The following is a 13843-nucleotide window of genomic DNA, read 5'->3' as shown; positions in this document are numbered from 1 at the left end:
CACATGTGTCAGGGATTTGTGTGTTTGCTCTAGGGGTAATATACTGTCATTGTACACTCCTGAATGACTGTTATTAGGATTTATGAAGAAAGATACTATATAAGTAGATACACTGGCCTTCTTCCAAGTAAGGAACAAAGCATGCCAGAAATACTGCAGTACAGCTTTTCCTGATCCTGAGGGAGCTGACATTTTCTAAAATAGTTCTAAAATATAAAGTTTAACAGCGTTCTATCAAATTGAATTACTGAAATATTTCCACTTGAATTTGCTTAAATCCTCGGACTTCTCCATTCACCCACTTTCTTTTCATTCTCTTTCTTTGAATGTGTTAGAACATGGAACATGGAACATGGAACATGGAAAGATTCCCACTACAATCAAAGCATTTTATAAAAGGCATCAGTATTATTCTGTGTTTTCATTTGGCTTCCCTTTATGAAATCCCTGCCAAGTGGTTATTTCACTTCTACTTGATTTACTCCCATTAATGACCTTCTTGAAACCGTTCTAATAATTAGAAAAATGTCACTTTTACCAAAATCTACCTTTTAATAATATTTGTAATCTGGTGCCAACCCTGTTCTGGAGCCATCCAGAATAGATCCAGCCTCTCATCTGAAAAATTAATTTATCTCATCTTTTGTGAATAATTATGAAGTCACATTATCAACAATAATGAAACACTACTAGCTTTTGAACCTCTAATGACAGGATCTCACAGTCATTAAAAAATGTTTCCTCCAAGTATTTTGGGGAGGCTTTAGGACATACGTCATATGTTTTCATTCACAAGTATTGTTCCTGTGTTTGGTTGCCTTCTGCCATGTTTGTATTGTTCACCACCATGTTCTCCCAATTGTAGTTCGCCATGTCCATCACCATTGCTTCTCTGGAAGAATAACTTCCTTCTACATTCAGTACCAGAAAAATTACAAAATAGTAGTAGGAGAAGGAGGAGGAGGAGGAGGAAGAGGAAGAAGAGGAAGAAAAGGAGGTGGAGGAAGAGGAAGAACAAGGAGAGGAAATTCACATTGTTTTAAATATCTGCCCTGTCAACATAACATTTTTCATTGACATCATATGCCATTTGAAACTATTTTTGACAAAATTTCAACAATCTTCCATAAAGTTTGTCTTTAAAAGGTGTAAGTGTTAAAACTCTTTTCCTTGGAGCATGAAATATTTGTCCACTGTCCCTAAGACTCGCTAGGATTCACCATGCCACCACATCTGGCTCATTATACATATTATTTCAATCCTTCCCCCCAGGCAATCATACTTCTTTCTTCCTAATCATCTGAAACACATGCACACTAAGTAATGCAAATTGCTAAGTGTAAATCAACCAATCCTAGTATTTCACCAGGTTCACCTAGACAAATCGGAATTCCTGTCAAGTACAGCCTGAACCAAATATACTATAGAATATTTTTTCTTTGGCTGTACAACATGCTATTCTTGTTTTTTCAAGTATCCCTTACAATCCTGCTAAATCTTTTCTGAACATTATGCTTTGTTTCATTATTTTGTTTGGTTTATATCACTGGCAGGATGTAACTGATGCCTAAAAAACAAAACAAAACACACACACACACACACACACACACACACACAATGTGTTCTATTTCAGTGTGAACATATCAAAAATTAGTGTGGAAATCTGGATAAGAATGGGGTCTCTGGTGTCCAACTCTCTGGAATAAATTCTAACTCAACTAATTAGAATTTTTAGAATTTGGCACAAGAGTACATACTGAGGCCCCTGTCCCATGACCTGCCCCTCTGTTCTTGCCACACCCTTCTCTATCCCCATACCAGGAGAGGCCAAAGGACATGTGCATGGATGTGAAGATGGCAGCCCACACATCCAACATCTATTTCCCCAGCCCCATCTCCTAAATCAGTCAGCATTTAGCTACCCTTAGCCATCAAGCAGGCCTAAGGGTGCACACACTGGAAGCATAGTCTACCTTGCAAAAAACCCACTTTGGCTGTTGAAGCATGGTAAGGATCATGACAAAGGAAATTCTAGAGTCACTAATATATAATGTATCTGTTCTTGGGAAAAACAGATGTATTTAGGTGTAAAGGGTCGTAATTTCTCCAACTTACCCCTAAATTGTTCAGAAATGTATAATATACTTAGAAACATGTATGTGACCAAAATGTAAACAATTGATGAATATTGGAAACAGGATATATAAGAATAACCCTTGAATCTTTTTTTAAGTTAAAACATGAAAATAAATTTAAGGCAAAAAAGGTGATTTGAATAAATACGTACATTTCCATTAGTCAGGGAGGTAATTTTATTTTAAACACCAAAAAAAAACAAAGGGAGTTACAAGTGGCATCTCCCATTGCAGTGAAATTCAGATATCTTTATAGCTGTGTGATTTTTTTAAGGATCCATTTCTGTTTCTCTTTCTTTGTCTCTCTATGTCTTTTTCCTCTACATATATAAATAAACATACATATATAATATTTTATATAAACATACATCTATGTATTATATATAAAATCTATTTTTTGACTATCATAAGCATTGACAAAATCTAATTGTTTAAAACTCTTTTCTCATTAGATTCATATTTCTTCTGAAATGTTGGCTCTGAATATTATATATTATTTTTATATACTCAGACAGCTAACATTTAATAAAATTTACAGACACAATTATAAAATTTTCTTAAAGTATTTTTATCTAGCATCCTAAAATCAACCTTTGAGAACTGCCTACAAATTCTTCCAATGGGGAATAAATAAATTTTAAAGCATTATAAATTTTATGAACCATGAAATTTTAATTCTGAACTTAAAATAAATTATTGACAATTTTTTTTATCTTTTTAAAGAACTTAACTAGATTAAGTTTATCAGTATTTCAAACGTTTAAGAAAAACAATGTAATTTCAAATTATCTGGCCAAAACAACAAAAACAAAACATTTTTTCTATCCATTTCATGTAGCAAAAATTTACAATAAATCATTACTCTTAAACATTATTTTTTATATTCATTTATGACTAGGGGATAACTATATACAAAACTTTCTATAACAATATTGACACTAATTATTGACTGCTACTTTCAATTCAGAATGGCAGAGATTTTCCAACATAGTATAAAATGAATGTCAGTTTACAATGTAAATTGAACATAAAGAGACCTAAAAAATACGTTTTATGATTTGGGACTATAATATATCAAGTTAGAGCAATGACGTTAAAGACTATATTTAAACATGGTATTTTTTATTTCAAATGTTAAAATACAAACAAATATTGTAAGCATCAAAAATCATCCAAGCTTTTTACCAGTCAAGTGTTAGTTACAAGACAGATGCCTAATACAGTTCAATGCTGAAAATGAAATCGGCTTATAATCTAGTCTCATTTGTTCAGTTACATTCAGTTTATATGCCTGCTACTTTATGTTATTTGTTGAAGTAATAAGATACTCTAGGCCTAAATTGTGAGAAACTTTCATAAAAACTTTTTGAAATGTGTTATCTATTCCACCGTGATCATTTTTATTTATTTTCAAACTTTGTTTTCTATCACACGTAATGCTATTTTTGTGACATATTTGGGACAGTTGGTTACTGTTAGAAATGTACATTTACTATGCAATTACACCTTATAAAGTTTTTGAGTTCCACTCCTTGATTTTTATTTTTCACCATCCCTCATTCTAAGCATCCATTGGTTTATGTGGTATTTGTTTCTTTAACTTTAAATTTAATGAAATGGGTATTAAGGACAGAAAATATAGTTTGCACATTCTTTGAAAGCAGAAAATAATGTATTCCACTGAACAGCTGGGTAACTTTCATGCTTTATGCAAATTAGTTCAAAAGTAACAAAGTACAGAAAATGTGAGTGGATGACTATTTCAAAGTGCAAATGAATGCAACTTTTTTACACATTAAAAATGAGTGCATACACTTATTTTTTAAAAAGCATTACATAATCTTTAACAGAAAACAGGACAGTACTCTTATGTTCACCTAGAAACAGAATAAAAACACTATAAACTAGATCCTTTTGAATAAACATAATAAACAGCAATATGGGTCCATAACAGAAATAAAATCCAATTTATGGTTCCTGCTTAATATTATCATCTTCGAGAAAACACAAATAGCATTTATTTTCCATTTTAATGTTTGATCCTTTCTGCAGCAGTATTTCTCTCTCCAAAAGGAAATACTCCTGAGAGTTCCATTCATCACTTTAACTTTATGAAATAAATGTTAAATTCCTATGTCTTTCATTATGTCTTACATAACATATTTACCTGATTCTATAAATATTAAATTAACGCAGTGATGATGTATTTCAAATAACTTTTAAACTGCAATCTTAGATATCTAACATTGATCTAAATTATCCAGTTTTGGATTATGAGATACATATATATCACAACCAGGCAACCTGCATACATTAGATCTAAATCACTGAAATTTTAATATTCATTTTTTATTGATTTAGAGCTTAAAGTTTCCTCTATTGAGTTTTCCTGGAGTAGACATTTATAAAAAGCTAGGATATTAACTTGAAAATACGTCAAAAAATAATTTTGCTTCAATATATAGCATTTCTACTACTACATATTGAAATTCATGATAAATGATAATGTGAAATCAGAAAAGCAAAGCAGAGCATGGATAAAAATCAATTTTGTATATATTCCATGCCCCCAAAATAGACACTACCATCCCATATACCGATTTTCATTACTTATTTAGAAACAATTATTGCGTTTTTAAAAGAAACAGATGGTGAGAAAACAGTACTTTTGCTTTTTCTGATCATTTTTTGTTATTGCAAAATAATGTAAATTTCATGTTGTTATCAAATATGCAGTGCTCGAGTTTCATAGTTATGTTTTCATTGCTCAGCTATTTCAGACATCCTCTAAAACAAATTTAGGACATAGGATCTCTAAAGCCAGAACAACACAATAATAAAAAGGAAATGATTAAGTTTATACCAAACCATCAAATTATGGCACCATGGAATATCCATATTTTTATATTCCTGATCCATGGTACCCTAATACAAGATTCTAATTTGATTCACGCACAAATAAAATAGTAGCTCACCACTACATATACTCATATACCCTATATTAAATATCACTTTGCCTGTGATGCTTTCTCTAGGCTGTGTTTGCCAGTCCACCCTTTGCTTCTAAATGCTTGAATGCTGCTGCTTTTTGTTGTAAATTGTCTGTTTACATATCTCTCTGTGTCACTAGATAGTGAGCTCTTCCAGCACTGGGACCAGAAACAAGTTACCAGAAATCCTGTTTAATTTGCCTTTAAAAATCAACATTCTCTGCCAAAATAATCTTTCAAAACACAAATCTAATTATTTTATCCTTTTACTTCAGATGAGCTTAGTGAATCTCCATATGTCACAGAGAGTTTAGAATGAAGACCTTCACTGTTTTGTTCTAAACTCATCACCATGCCCTTGTCCATAGTAACTGTTAACTTTAGCTCTATAGAACTTGTATCAGCATATCAAACTCTCAATGCTATTTCACAATTCCACACAAGATGGCTGAGATCTAATCATAAAAAGACCCTCAAACTTCATCAGATATAAGAATCTTTTCACCCATAGAGTTCAGAAAATATGGAGGAAACAAAAATCTCTTTTTACATCTACTCTTTAATTTTTCTGCTTTCCTCAAAAGTAATTGCTGTAAAGAGTTTAATGCAATTCCATATATTTTTTTATATATTTTAAGTTCAAATACATATTTAAACTATAGGAACTATTTTTGTATTCAACTTATGAAAGCTTACCTGTTAAGGAAAATATTGTCTATCAATTTATTTTTGTATTTAAATTTTCTTTAAAATGCACTTTGCAATATAAAAGTTAAGGTTGAATTATAGATATTTTTACTGATACTAAGAAAAATTTACTGAATTAGTTATGCCCTTCTTAATTCAGTTTTGTTTAATAGTTTGCTATATAGTTTTCTACCATATTCACCGTATTCCTCTTTTACATTCAGAATTTCAATGTCTTGAAGTTCTGTTAAGAAATCGAATCATTTTAAATAGATACATAATTTCATCCAATACATTTATAATTTATCTTTTACTAGACTATTATAAAATGTAAACCTTTTTCATAAACCACATATACTCACATTACATTAGTTTTTTCTGACCATATAATTTTATTTTGTAAATTTACTATATAGCATAAAATATGGTTTCTTTCTTGCTGTTAGGATATGTTTCTTCTCACTGTATTCTAGATTTATTTTTTTTTATTGGCTATGAATGACCTCTTGCTATAATAATTTTAGAATCAATGAGTCAAGTTTTGTTTAAAAAATCCTCTTGCAATTTTTGTTAGGATTGCATAAATTAATTTGGTAACAATAGTTATTTTTTCTATACTAAATTTCCTCTCAAGGAACATTATTTAAGTGTTTAGGATTGTGCTAAGCTAAAATGAAAACACTGATAAATGTGCTTATAGCAATAAAAAAAATCAGAAACTGAATCTACTTATCTTTCTAGATAACGTATATAAGTATGAAATTGTATATAATATTATATGTATATATAGAAATATAACTACCTATAAGTTTAAGTATAATTTAAATATACACATACATATATGGTTTTGTTTCAAGGTTAAGTGATCCTATATAAAATATGAGAAATATTGTCTTTCCCTATTCTCAAGAATTTTTATAAAGTTGTAATGAGATATCCTTTGAAAGTTTATTAGAAATACCCTCAAAAAGTATCTAGGCATGATATTTTCTTTATACCAAGATTTTTAACTACTCATTCAATGTCTTAAATAAAATATACAGTTATTCAGGTTTAGATTTCTTCTTAAATCAGTTTCAACATTTTTTTTTTTCTTTTAGGGATTGGGCCTCTGTTTCTAAGCATTTAACTTAATGGTAATAATATTTACCTTTAAAATATCTGTAACTATATTCAAATTTTCATTTATGATATATTTGCTCATTTCTCTTTTTTGTATTTTGGCCAATCTTGCAAAGTTTATTTGTTTTGTAACTCTTTGCAAACTTGTATTTGGCTTTGTTTATCTCCATTCTAGTTTTGTTTTCTCTATAATTGATCTTTGCTGTAATTTTTATTATATTCTTCTTTCTACCTTAATTTTATTGTAGTGTATCTTTTTCTAATTCCTTAAAATGTTCAAGTGATAATTTTCAGCTTTTTTGCAATATGATAGTTTGCAGATTTAGATTTCACTTGAAACTTTTGCTTTTACAGTGTTCCAATTCTTTTATTGTATTTGTTTGATCATTCTATTCTAAGTTTTTTCCATTTCTCTAACTTCTTCCTTGACTCATGAGTGTTGAGAAAGTTCCCTTTTTAATTTCCAAACATGTGACATTTTCAAACTTAGTTTTAAAATTTCAAATTATTGTCAGAGAATGTATGATAGCTATTATTTGATATTTGTATTACTATTTATGATTTTATATGCTATTGATTTTGTGGATATCTAAGTGTGTGGGAATTATGTTGAACGCAGATATCTACATATGGTCATTAAGCAAATTTATAAACTCTGTTCCTCAAGATTTTCATAACTTTGCTGATGTTTTATCTCCCACACTTGTCAATAATTAGGAGAGAGGTGTTTTTTCTTCTTGTAGTTTTATGAATTTCTGTGCATATTTTAAGTATATTTTACTTGGCACAAACATGTTTAAAAGTTGTACAACTTGTTTTTGAAATGGATTTGTATCACCATGAATGACGTCTCAGTTTATAAGGATTGTTTTAAGTATCATTTTGTCTGACATTAGTACATCTACAGAAGCTTTCAGTTTGTGATATATTTTCCAGACTTTTATTTTTATTCTTTGCAGTTCTTTATGCTTTAGATGAGTCTTTTATGAATAACAGTTGCTTTTCAAAACTTGCATAATTTTAATCCATTTAAAAATATTCTTTTCTCTGCTAGTTTAGTCCAGTTACATTAAATACCTTAATGTAGCTTAAGGTTAGGAATGATAATAATAGATCTGTGCAGTTTAAACTGCTCTTAAATCCTGGAATATACTCAACATAATCATGATGCCTTTTTATTTTAATTCTTGAATAGTATTATAATTCTGAATTTCATATCTGTTTATACAATACATTGTTCTGTTATTTTTTCCTTCTGTTATGGGCTGAATTGTGTCCCTTCAAAATTCCTATGTTGAAGCTCGAATCACCAGTATCTCATAATGAGACTGCATTTAGAGTTAGAGCCTTTAAAGAATTAAGTCAAAATGAAGTCATTAAGTTGGATGCTAATTCAATTTGACTATTTTCCTTATAATGACATTATTGTTAACTTTACACTGAAACTTCTAAATCTTCCCATTTTCTAAATTGCTTTTCATATACTTTATTCTTTTTTCTCCACATTCTAGGAGAACATATATTCAGTAAAATCAAATGTCCTATTTAGCCACCTTTTGAGACTATTGTTAGGTAATACCTGTTTGAATACATGTAGGGTTTAATTATATCAGGAGTTTCACAATCGCATAATTTAAAATTCAGAAGTTAGAAAAAGAATAAAGAATGAAAAATTTCCTAGATCTGATCTCCATACCCCTAGTTTCCTGACCCTGAGATAACCAATATTGTCAGTTCATTTTGTATTCCTCAGTAATATTTTATACACACACATGTGCTCACATAAACATTTCTCCAAACTTTTTAACTATTATAATCTCCCAGAATTACAGGCTTCCATAAAATATTTTTTGATTGAAATGTACCACTTGGAGATTTTTTTATCTTAGCATTTAAGATCTATTTTTCCTATTTTTTTGTGGAGACATATTATTCCATAATGTAAATAATTTGTCAAGTCTTATCTTAATGGACTTTTGAGATACTGCTAATAAATTTGTTATTGAATACAAACCTGCAGTAAATAAGCTTGGTCATATATCATTTTAACATTAATGAGCAAATCTCTGATACTTTTTTGAGAAGTGCAATCACTGTCAAAGGATATGTTCGGGGCAGAGGACTTGAGGAGACATTTTTCTGAAAAGGACATACAGAAGGCAAGAAGACATATGAAGAAATGCTCAACCTCACTAACCATCAGAGAAATGCAAATAAAAACCACAAGGAGATACCGCCTCACTCCAGTCAAAATGGCTATCATCAATAAATCAACAAACAACAAATGATGGCGCGGATTTGGAGAAAAGGGAACGTTAGTGCACTGTTGGTGGGATTGCAGATTAGTGCAGCCACTATGGAAAACAGTATGGAGGTATCTCAGGAATCTGAAAATGGAACTACCCTATGATCCAGTAATTCCACTCCTGAGCATCTACCCGGAGAAATCCAAAACTCCAATTCAAAAATCAGTATGCACTCCTATGTTTATTGCAGCACTTTACACAATAGCCAAGACATGGAAACAACTGAAATGCTCATCGGTAGATGACTGGATTAAGAAGCTGTGGTACATTTATACAATGGAGTATTGCGCAGCCATAAAGAAGAGAGAAATCTTATCATTTGCAACAACATGGATGGATCTAGAGAACATTATGTTAAGTGAAATAAGTCAGACAGAGAAAGACAAGTACCATATGATCTCTTATATGCGGAATCTAAAGAAAAGAATAAGTGAATGAACCAATCAGAAACAATTTTGGGGACAAAAGGAAAAAACTGAGAGTTGTTAGATGGGTAGGGGGGGATAAGGGGAAAGGTGAAGGGATTAGGAAACAGTCGGTAACCACAAATGGCCTCAGGGTTTTTGAAAATTAATTTGGGGAATTTAATCAATAATGTTGTAAAGATTTTGTTGGGTATCCGATGGACACGTGTCCTATTTGGGAGACCACCTCAGGGATACTGTGGATGCCTGATCATGGCTCTGTACACCAGAAGCTAAACAATAATGAATGCCAACTATAATTTTATATATATATATATATATATAATGTGATGGCTCGATGCGAGGTCGGAGGGATAGTGGATTGGGAGAGGGGGGTTCACAGTGTGAGGGATATAAATGATGAATGTCTAAGTATTACCTTGTCGTGTATACCTTTAACTAATAAATAATAATAATAATAATAATAATAATAAGGATATGTTTGGTTTTAATGATTAAAGGTATTAGAATGTCTTACTAATGCAATTTAGTTAATATAAGTTTTCCTAAAACTAATTTTTATCATTGATATGTTAAAATTAGAGTAACACTAAATCTAATGTAATTATAAACTGCAAGGGTAAGGCCTTGTGACTTTTGCTATCACTGGAACCTAATAAAGTACCTGGTATATAGTAACTGCTTAACCAAGTTTTGACAGAATAAATACATGGTGCAATGTACATTTGTTGTTTTTGCTATTTTGTACTCAGTTAACTTTCTCTCTGTGACAAACAATACCATCCTGATTTTGTATTAAGGAAATAACATATTTTTCAATCTCAGTAAATGGACTTAGAGTTTCATCCAAACCCAGTTTTGGGAGTGACTCATGTGTCTGAAATACAAAAAAATGGGAACCAATCATTAGGTTGGACCCAGTGATTAAATCAATGATAGGTATTTGACACAATCTCATCCAGTGAGAGATGGTGAGACTTTTTCTTAGACTGCAGGGAGAACAGGAGATACACTTATAAATCTCTGTGAATATGGGATGAGGCTAAAGTTGCTACAGTCACTATGGTACTAAAAGGAGAGAATCTCTCTAAGAATGAAATACACAGAAGGAGATGGGTGTAGCTGAAATAGTAAGAAACAGCAGACACTAAAGACATTAATCCTATGAATCAAACAATGCCTGATATCAACTCAGTCCCAGTGTTTTTCAATTACATGTCCCAGCAGATACTTTTCTTAAGCCAGTTTGGGTTCAATTCCCTGACATTTCCAATCAAAAACACTTTAACTGATTCCTGTACTCTTTAATTTATTATTTATCTCTGTTTGATCTCAGTTAAGCCCTCCTATACATCGCTAATACATTTTCTTTTATCTTTCATTTTTTGTTCTTATTAATGCAAGCTTTGCCAGCATATTAGCTTTTTCAAAGTACTTTTATCTTTATTAATTCTTTCTAGTTACTTTCCTAAGAACAATTTAATTACATTATTTTTAGTTTCTTGATGTGAATATTTACTTTATTTATTTTTTTGAATAATAAATTAATTTGAAATGTGAATGCTTGCCAGAGAAAACCTTGCAAAACTATTTCATCAGTTTTGATACAAAATTATGCAATGGCCATTCTTTCCAAAATCGCCCCTCTCATTTTATTGCTTTTTTTGTCTTTAATGTTTATTTAGGACATTCATTATTTTAAAATATTTGCATGTATTTTATTGCACAGAGGCCAGTGTATGTAGTCCACATAGATTTTATACTTTATTATAACAAAGTTTTCTTTGTATCGTTGGATCTGATGAAGTTTACTATTGTTTTATGATCATTTAAAAAAGAATATTAATTTACTTATAAGTCACAGCATTTCTATAGTTTCATCAAACTGATTAAGTATAAATTTGTTATATTACATTAAAGTCACAGAAACCCAACATTGTGCTTAACATTCTATATAATTTTACTACAGCAAATATGAAATTATTTAAAAAATATATTTTTACTGTATCAATGGTAAACTAAGTTTTCTTCAGCTTTAAATTGCTCAACTATAAATTCCCCTTAAATAGTGGTTTCATAATCCTTATTGGTTTACATGAAACAACAGTGGTTTATCATTAAAAATAAATCAAATAGAATTTAATAAAGTAATAGGTTTTGGAAAAATATATGGAACATATCATTTATCTCTTAAGTGAAGTTTGATATGTAAAATTAAAATTTTAAATAATAGGTTTATTTTTATTTAAAATTTTAGATATTTCCCAATTCAATTTAGTTCAGTTGAAATAGCAATGTTATTTAAAACCTATACTTTAAAGTAGGATTACTATTTATCTGTCTATAAGTAATACTTTCCAAGGCATTTTTCTATTGCAAACATTCCTTACATTTTTTACATATATAAATGTATATGTGTCAAATATGGCGATTATAAAATTATTGAAAGACCATAATTTTGAAGACTGTCTTGTTTTTGTGGCTTATGTAGCCTAACCTTAATACCATAATTTCTCTAGAGACCAACAATAACAAAGGCCAAGAAAATGGGGCAGATACAATGGCTCGAATGGATGCACAGACAGTACTGACAAAAGAAAATGAGTCGGTTTTTCCAACAATTACAGTAGACAATGTAACAGTCAGAACTGAATACCACAGTGTAAATGAAAAGCACTATGTACTATTTCAGTTTAGATTCTAGGAAGAATGAGTAATGATATTCCCAGGAGTTAATGGGGCATTCACTGACTCATGAAAGTTTAGCAAGTGGAAATAAACCACTCATTTAGCATCCAAACCACTCAAAAGTGGAGCTTGTGGATAAATAAAGCCAGTTATCCAAGAGGCTCAAATAAGATTTAATATTGACTTTAGTATACACTATCAAAAACCATCCAGGTGAATTACAGCCTGTAACTTCTTATAAGATGGAAAACTTGAGAAAGCTTAACAGAAGGAGCTGGCAAAGCAAACTGATTATATCTTACTCATTTGAAGATTTTCAAATATGTAAAAATAGATAAATAATTGTAAAAGTATAACCACGTGTCTGTACTATTTGCCTGGGTGATGAGCTTATTAAATCTCAGCCTATTGTCTGCATTTTTTTGTGAAGTAGATAGATGTATTGCTATCCTATCTTCCTTCTTCCATTATGCACTTCTAAAAAATATAACTTTTACATGGTTATAAAATAATTGTTTATAAAAAAGTAATGTATAATAAGGAGAAAATGAGAGAGAAGTTTTAAAGACATTTAGAATTCCATCTAGAGGTAACCATACAGTTTTCCTTCATTTTGTTGACATCTTCACACACACTGGAAGTCAAAATTTGTTTGACTTCTAATACACTAGATTTACAAATGAGAATATTCAAACTTAGAAATTTGGTAAATAGATTCCATAAGTGGAATATTCATCATAATGCATACAAATATAAATAAGTAGTTAGCAAAGCATTTGCAATTATTGTATTGCAAATTGACCCAGCCCAGAAGAAATATTAGTAATAATTTTACAGTAAGATTTTTAGTTAGCCAAGATTTTGAAAGAGGGGGAGAGAGACTTTCTAAGCTTAAGACATAATGTGATTTTTCTTTATGTACATAATTTTTTTCTCTTTGTTACTTTTTTTCTTTTCCTTACTAGTTTATGTCTTACATAAAATCATGTTATTTTAAATAATCTCCTTCACATTCCCAAATCAGAAGTGTTTTCCAATTCTTTCTTTTATCATACTTTTCATTCTCTATCATTACCCTGAAAATACCACTAATATTCAATCCTTTAGACCACAATCCCAAATACTTTTGTGCTCCAGATTCTACTTTTCAACTTCCAGCTATTCTTCATCTACATCTTTTCAAAATCTGTTTCCTAATCATCCTCTCTGCCTTTCAACCTCCCTCTCCTCCTACTGTCAATTATTTCACCATCTGCATTATTGCCAATGGAGAGATATCACATACCAAGTTTTCCAAGTTCTACAACTTGTACAAAACCAAGTTGTACAAAAACCAGGCTCTACAAGTTTTACTGCATTCTTTCCCTCCATCACATTCCTAAAGGAACTATCCTTGTTTCTCTGTTAAGCACCTTGCTCCCAGAATATTGAAATTGGAGCAAAGTGCTTAACAGATAAATAACTGATTTTCTGGTATATTTCTTCATATT

Source organism: Rhinolophus hipposideros, assembly GCF_964194185.1.
Source record: "Rhinolophus hipposideros genome assembly, chromosome: 3".
Taxonomy (NCBI): domain Eukaryota; kingdom Metazoa; phylum Chordata; class Mammalia; order Chiroptera; family Rhinolophidae; genus Rhinolophus; species Rhinolophus hipposideros.
This window is presented reverse-complemented; position numbering follows the sequence as displayed.